Here is a 7,876-nt window from a genome sequence, read left to right as displayed (position 1 = left end):
TTTTTCAGGTCGTGCTGTTTTTGGTGACAAGGATATCTCTAGTCTTTCTTTGCTTTAACAGGAGGAACTTTTGCACTTTGCCGTTGGAATCATACTACAAATCAGACCCAGAGTAGAGCAACTCGTTCTGCTGACCCTAGCTGTAATATTGTTTTCCTCCCACGTCAGCTTGTGTATTTCCTCCCTTTTATGTTTCTACCAACTAACATTTCTAATAACACCTCTTAACTGTTCACTAACCATGTGCTATCTCTCACAATGCTGGAATGGTTCTTTTGCCACCCGTGCAATTTTGATGCACATTCCTATCTTCCTATCAGTCCTAGTTTCTGTTGCAGATATAGAATTGCCAGTGCTATTATCAAGAAACAGAAGAGGCTTTGACATTGCAACAGCCGTGATCATTGCCATCACAGTCCTTGCAGTAGCAGCATTGACACAACCATAACAACGATCATTTGGCCAAAAATACAGCTGCAGCCTTACAGACCATAGAGGCTCTATCAGAGAGTGGACTTACTACAAGAACAAGTGGATACCTTGCAAGAACTTTTGGGACTGGGATGCGTTTATTCCCTGAGAGCTGTTTGTGTTACCCGTATTGTAACTCTACTGGGGTGTATATTGTTTCTGTATTTAATATGGCTACATGGTTTTTCTTCTGTTTATAGATTTATCAAACAGCGGGCGGGCTTAGGAGCTATGGTGGTACTCCTCTGCCTTGGCCTCCTTCTCTTCATTCATTTTGGCATGCATCTACGAGCTAGCCAATAGAGAGATCAGATTATCTTTCATCAGGCCATGACCGCCCTAAAGGCTGACAGCCCCCCATTAGTATGGCTCTTGATGCTGGACTGGTAGTCAAAGATGGGTAATGAAGGAGGTGGCTGTGTACCAACCTAAGACAGGAGCTGCAGCATGCTCTGCAGGCTCTGATGACGGGTAAGGACATATGCTGACCACTCAGCCTAAGACAGACACGGTCCCGAGCCTTAGTTTAATAATAAAGAAGGGGGATATGTCGGGGTTTCCGGGACCCCCAGCCTTGGGCACGGTCAAGATGGCGCCTGGCGCTGAGCCAAAAGCGGCCAGCTATACAGTAAACAGCCAGTGAATTCCAATGATTGGCTAGTTAACGATGTGATTAGAGCATGCCCCCTCGTGTACCTATTCTATGCCTGCAGCTGTCCGCGCGTTTACCTCGTGTACTCTCCCCTGATTGGTTGAAGTGTATATAAGCTTGATGGGTGGGGGAGTAGTAGCAGAAGCTGAGAGTAGAGGCAGAAGCTGAGAGTAGGAGTAGAAGCGAGGAAGAAGAGTGCGAGCGAGGGCGAGAGCCGAGTGGGAGAAGCGGAGCGGCCGAAGCAGGTGTGAGCCGAGCGGGAGAAGCGGAGCGACCGGAGCAGGCGAGAGTTAAGCAGAGGGAAAGAGAGTGAGAGAAAGAAAAGAGAGAAAGGGATAGAAAAGAGGGAAAGAAAGGAAGACTGTGCACAATAAACTTCCAAAGCTTCAGACGTTTGTCGTGTCTCTCTCTGCGGGCAGAGGGAACGCGATAACTGGTGCCGAAACCCGGGAGCATGAAGGGTTTATAAAGAAGACAAGGCTGGGGGTCCAGGAAACCCCGACAGGCCCCCTGAGGTGATTAGAAAAGGCTTCCAAAACACCATAATGAGTACTCACTGAGGTCTGTAAGTATGTCTCTCTGAAGTGTGTAGGGACAGTTCTTCAAATGTGTAGTGAGGGTACTCTTTGATGTGTCAGCAAAAAACTAAGATGTGTGTACAAAGGGTCCTCTGATGTTTGTAGGGAGTGGTCTCTGAGCTGTGCATAAAGGATATTATTATGTGTCAGAGGGCTCCTTTACATATGTGCAATGAGTTGAGAGGGTTCACAAAAGTAAATTAGGGAGGTGCTCTGTAAAGTGCAGAAAGGTCTCACTTAATTGTGTTTCAAGGGCATTTGAGGTTAGTAGTTAGAGATTTTTGAGATGAGTAGGGAGAACAAAGTGATGAATGAGAAAAGGCACTATTATGTTAGGCTTAGGGTCAGGATTTAGTGTCAGATTTATGTTCATGATCAGTGTCAGTGTCATGGAGGGCTTGCTGGTATGTAAGGAGGGCTGAGATGATTTGGGAGGGGTCACTCAGCTGTATAAAGACTGTGTACTCAGATTAATAGAGAGGACTCAGTGAATTTTTTCTGGAGGGCCTCTTTAGCTGACTAGTGAGAGCTCTGTAGGGAAGTAGGGAGGAAAATCTGACATAGAAGGGAGGACCTTATGAATTGTGAAGGGGTCTTATGTCACATGTACAACAGACATGCTGAGATGTGTATGGAAGACACTGTGAGATTTGTAGTGTAGGTTTTCTGAGGTGTATAGTAAGGGCTTGTTTAAATGCAAAAGGATGGCATTCCGATGTGTGCATGAAGGCTCTCACAGGTGTGTAGGGAGTTTTCTATTGGATATGTCAAGGTATCTTTGGGGGTGTAAGTGGGCCTTATGACTGAGTAGAGCTGTTAACACAGTTGTGAGGGAGGACCCCCTGAAGTGAGTAGTGAGGTCTCTCTGATATGTACAGGGAGAACACACTGTGTTTGGATGGGAGGGTTTTTTTTAGGATAGTATAAGAAATCTCTGAAGTGATTGTGAGGGCTTTCAATGGAGAATGATGGGGACTCTCTTAGCTGTGTACATGCAGCACCCAGAGATATGTAGGGAGAGTTTTGGATAGAAGTGAGATCTATCCGTATTGTTTTTGTAGCACTGGTTGAGGTGTGTAGCATGGGCATTCTGAGGTTTGAATTAACATATCTCTGGTGTTTACAGGGAGTGTTTTCTGGGATGCATATGGAGGGCTATCTGAGTTGTTTGGGTGTTGCTCAAAAGAGTGTGGAGAAAGCATCATTAAACTGTTTATGGATGGCACTTTAAGGTTTGTAGGAAGGGCTCTTGATGTAAGTAGGTTGGGATTACTTAGATGTGTAGGGAAATGAGTTTGTGGTGTGTAAAAAATATTTTCTGGGGTGTTACAATAGGTTCTCTTTGTGTAGGGCAGACTCTCTAATGTATATAGGAAGGGACTTCTGAAAGGTGTAGGGAGGATATATAAGGTTTCTCAATTAACTTCTTGCTATGAGAGGGAGGGCTCACATAACTGAATAAGTAGGGCTTTTGCAGTTTATAGGAAAGACCTCTGAGGTGGATTAAAAGAGCTCTCCAAGGTGTGTACTGAGGACTCTGAGGTGAGTAGAAATTCTCTCTGAGGTGTTTAAAGAGCACTGCATAGAAGTATAATTAGCACAAAGGTCTTGTATAGGAATATAATTTGTACTCAGTAAGGTATATATGTATGTCTACCTGAGGTTTTCTACACAAGTAGGTACTACTCTTGATATAAGGATGATTTCCACTGAGAATCGGTAGTGTGCAGCTGCTGAACTGTGTAAGGAGGTGTGTATGAATTGTGTCAGAGGACTATAAGATGCTCATCCTAGGGCTCCTTTTTTGTGTGAGAGGGCCTCCTGAATTGAGTAGGGATGGCTCACAGAGTTGTACAGTGTGTGTGTACTGAAAATTGTAGAAAGAACTAAGTGAGCTGTGTTTGCAGGGTCATTTGAGGTGAGTAGTAACAGTTTTGTGAGAAGAATAGGGAGAAAAAACTTGTGTAGAGGAAGAGCACTATGAGGTTAGGCCTAGGGATAGGGTTTAGGGTTAAGGTCAAGTCATGGTCAGTTTCAGGTTCAGGGAGGACTCTTTGGCATATAGGAGAACTGAGGTTTATGCTTAGGATTTGGGTTAGGTTCAGAGTAAGAGTCAGCACTTGGTGCATAGGGAAGACCATGGTGGAGAGTCAAAGTTTCTCCCTGATATGTGTATATTGAGGCCTCCTTGAGGTGTACATATAGACTCTCTGAGATATTTATAGAGGGCATGCAAAGAATCATTGTTTCTTCTTGCAAAGAAGTATGGTTTTACTCACTGAGTTATGTAGGAACTTCTCTGATGTGTGTAGAAACTGCTCTATATTTGAGTATGGAGGGTACACTTTGTTGTGTATGAAGGTTAAACTGAGGTGTTTAGAAAAGTCTGTCTGAAGTTGGTAGCATGTTGCCTCTGAGCTGTGTTTTGTGGAATTTATGAGGTGTTCAGGATGGTTCTATGATGTGTGTTAGAGAACTAAAAGAAGTATGTGTGAGGGTCCTTTCAGTTGAGTTGGGAGGACTCTCAGGTGTACAGATAGGGTACACTGCGATGAATCGAAAGGGTTTAGTTTGTTGTGTTTGTATGGTTCTTGATGTGAGTAGTGAGAACTCTGTTAGATGAGAAAGGAGGACAAATTTGTGTAGAAGGGATTGTCTCATGAAGTTTGAAAAGGGGAACTATATGGTCTGAAATGAGGAATCATGGTGATGAAAAGGCTGAACTCTAAGTGTTGCCATGTAGGTTAACTGAGGTGTGTATTGATGGCTAGTTAAAATTCAGAAGGATAGCACTCTGATGTGTGTTTGGAGTGCTCCCATTAGGTGTGGAGGGATGTCTATATTAGGTGGGCAGAGGGATCTATGATGGGTGTAGGAGACCTGTTTGACATAGTAGCAATACTATCTCAGTTATGTAGGGAGGGATTTCTATAGTGAATAGTGAGATCTCTGATATGAGTAGCAAGAATAAATTCAGGTGTGGTGAGAAGAATACTTGAGGACAGAAGAGAAAAACTGTGAAGTGTTTTGGTAGGACACTCAGAAGATTATGTTGGGGTTCTTTTAAGTTTCTAGTTTTGGCCCTTGGAGGTAAATATGGAGGGCTTTTTGGCTATTTTTGAGGACTACAAGAGATGTGCAGATAGGGTTTTTAAAGATTTGTTGAAAGGGCATTCTGAGGTTTTTATAGGAGTCTCTCTGAGATTTGTAGGGAGGACTGTTGAATGAGGTGCATAAGATGGGTGCTCATTGGTAAAATTTAAGAGATAACTGAGGTGTATATTTGTGCATCTATAGTGAGTATTAAGAGATCTCTGAGATAAATGAGGACAACCTGAAGTTTAAAAGGAGGGCTCTATGAGATGTGTAACAGGGCCCTCTGGGTAGTGAAATTATGCCATTCTGAGGTGCATAGAGACATGGTGTGTGGTATGTAGCAATGGTTCTCTGGTCTTAACATTGATACAGTGATTGATAAATAAAGTGAGCAGGAAATGTGTCCAAGGTGTGTATGGATGACCATATGGATTCTGTAGAAAGGGCACTTGATATGAGTAGGTAGGGCTCTGATCTGTGTGGAGAGGTTACTGCTATGTGTGTAGAAAGTGTTCACTGAAGTGTGAATGGAAGGTTCTCTGAGATTTCTAGTGCAGATGATTTGTGGTGTGTAGGGAGTCCTCTATTAAGTGTGCAGGAGGAATCTTTGAGGGGTATAGAAGGGCTTTTGTCTGCCTAGGAGTGCTTTCTGTTGAGTAGTTAAGGCCCTCAGAAATGAATAATGAAATCTATCTGATATGGCTAGGTAGAACATGATGAGATGTAATCAGAATATTCTTTGAGTATAATAGGGGGAAACCCTACATTGTTCAGAGAGAACTCAACAGTGTATCCAGAGTCTTCTCTGAGGTGTGTCAGACAAACCCTCAGAGGTGAGTAGAAAGGGCATTTTGGTGAAATTAAGTTGTATCCAAGTTGTGTATTAGGGTGTGTTGTTGTTTGTAGCATGGGCATTGTGAGGTTTGAATTAACATCTCACTGTAATTTATAGAAAGTACTCTCTGGGTGTATAGGAAAGGCTTTCTGAGTTTGTTAAGTGTTGCTCAATAAAGTGTGTAGGCAGTGTCCCTAAGGGGTATATGAATGGGAATTTGAGGTGTGTAGAAAAATATATTGGTATTAATAGGGAGTCATTATTATAAGTGTAGGCAAGTGACTTTGAGATGTGACAGAAAGATTCTCTGAGGTGTTAAGTGGATTCTCATTTTTAGGCAGGGTGGGCTCTCTGACATGTAGGAAGGGCCCTCTGAAAGGTGTAGGAGGGATTTATGAGATTTGTAGGAAGAATTATTTATGAGAGTGTAAGTGTTCACTTAAGTGAATAAAAGGACTATTTGCAGTGTATAGGAAAGGTCTCTGTGTTGAGTCAAAAGTTTTCTCTGAGGTGTGTATTGCAGGCTCTCTGAGGTGGTAGAAAGGTTCTCTAAGGTGTTTAGAGAAAACTTGCTAAGAAATAAAGTTACTAGAGCTTGTGAAGTACTAGTTTTTACTCACTCAAATATGTAGTTATGTCTCTGTGAGGTGTGAAGGAAATGATGTAAGGTCACCCTCTTTTAAAGGATAGTATCACAGCTTGATCAACATCAAATTCAATGAGTCACAAATATGAGACACAAATATAAACACACCCAGACAAAAACTTTGAGGGTCTGGTGCTATCTAAATGGGAATCTGAGTGGAGGGCTAAAATCTACTCACTTCCAATGACCTCTCCTGTTTCACCTCTGTTTACATGGGAAATATCACCAGAGTTGTTGGTCCCAACATTGATACAGTGCTTCCAATCTTGGGTAAGGCCCCTAAAAGGGACTTTCCTGAGAAATAAGCATCCAAAGATGAGAAGACAACAAGAACTCATGGCTCTGGTCTTGCTATCTCAACACAAGCGAGCAGCATGAGAGTTTATCTGGAATGTGATTGCTTAGCTACTAGGGTTCCAAGTTCTGTGTGTTCTACTGCCAAGGAAGTGAAAGCACTTCCTTGGGGACTCCATGCTCAAAGCTCTTTCTCACACAAGATTGTTCTAATGGTCCACTGAGTTGCAGGTTTCTCCCATCTTCCCTTAACATATACACAAGTGGACATGGTTACACCAACACACCCTGAATCTGGTCCCCAGACTGTCCCAGGTGTAGCTAACTCATCTGGTTTGGAGAGACAGTTTGAATCAGATCCATTTTCTCCTTCTGGTCATGTGGTTGGTGCTGAAGAAGTCATTATGCCTTAAAAGTCCTGAATACTTTTGTCATTTACTTCCTCGGAATTATTCTAGTGTATGCCTTTGAAGTTGTCATCAGGTGTGTAAGGCCATTTATATATGCACTCCTTGGGAACCCTAATGTTTGAGTTATGTTTCGGTGATGCACCAACATACAGAAAACATAACACAGAAAGGAGAGGGACAGGGGATGACATACAAATCTACCATAATGTGAGTCCATCAGTGAAAGAGGGGAAATCATCTTCTACCTTGTCCTCACTTTCACTCTGACCCCTGGAAGTTTGTCATGACTGATTTTCAGAGATAGACTCCCTGTGCCATAGACCTTCCAATGCTCCCTGTGAAATTTAGAATTGTTTCAATATTTCTTCTCATTGTATGATGTGGGTACACTACAAGGGATCACTGGCACTGGATAATTCTACTGTCCAAAACCTGTAGCTTCTCCATCTAAGTGAAACCACATGAACATCTGGTTTCAAAGAAAAAATAAATCAACAAAATCATGGTATTTTAATTCCAAGATGTAGTCATCAGAAGTCTCATTTTTTGTCTCCATAGTTCCATAGCAGTGGCACTGCTATACTTCCAGGGATTTTTTGGAAAAGTTTGTGTGGCAGCAGGCAAAGTTCCAAGGACCCCATTAAATAGCAAGGAACTGACATTTCTATTTCCATTTCTAAATGCCTCACATACATAAAAATATTTTGTTTATAAAATTCATGAATGCAACTTTTATGAAAAATAAATGATGGTGTGAAATTGCCAAAACTTTGTTCAAAACCATGTTCATAATGATGGGAGTAGAATTCTCTTTCTCTATTTCTTTATGGAACATCTGCACTGCTTTTTCAAGGTCACGGCAGGTCATTTTTTTATGTGTGTGTTGCCGAAGAC

This window comes from Sciurus carolinensis, unplaced genomic scaffold (assembly GCF_902686445.1).
Source record: "Sciurus carolinensis unplaced genomic scaffold, mSciCar1.2, whole genome shotgun sequence".
NCBI lineage: Eukaryota > Metazoa > Chordata > Mammalia > Rodentia > Sciuridae > Sciurus > Sciurus carolinensis.
Note: the sequence above shows the minus strand (reverse complement) of the source record.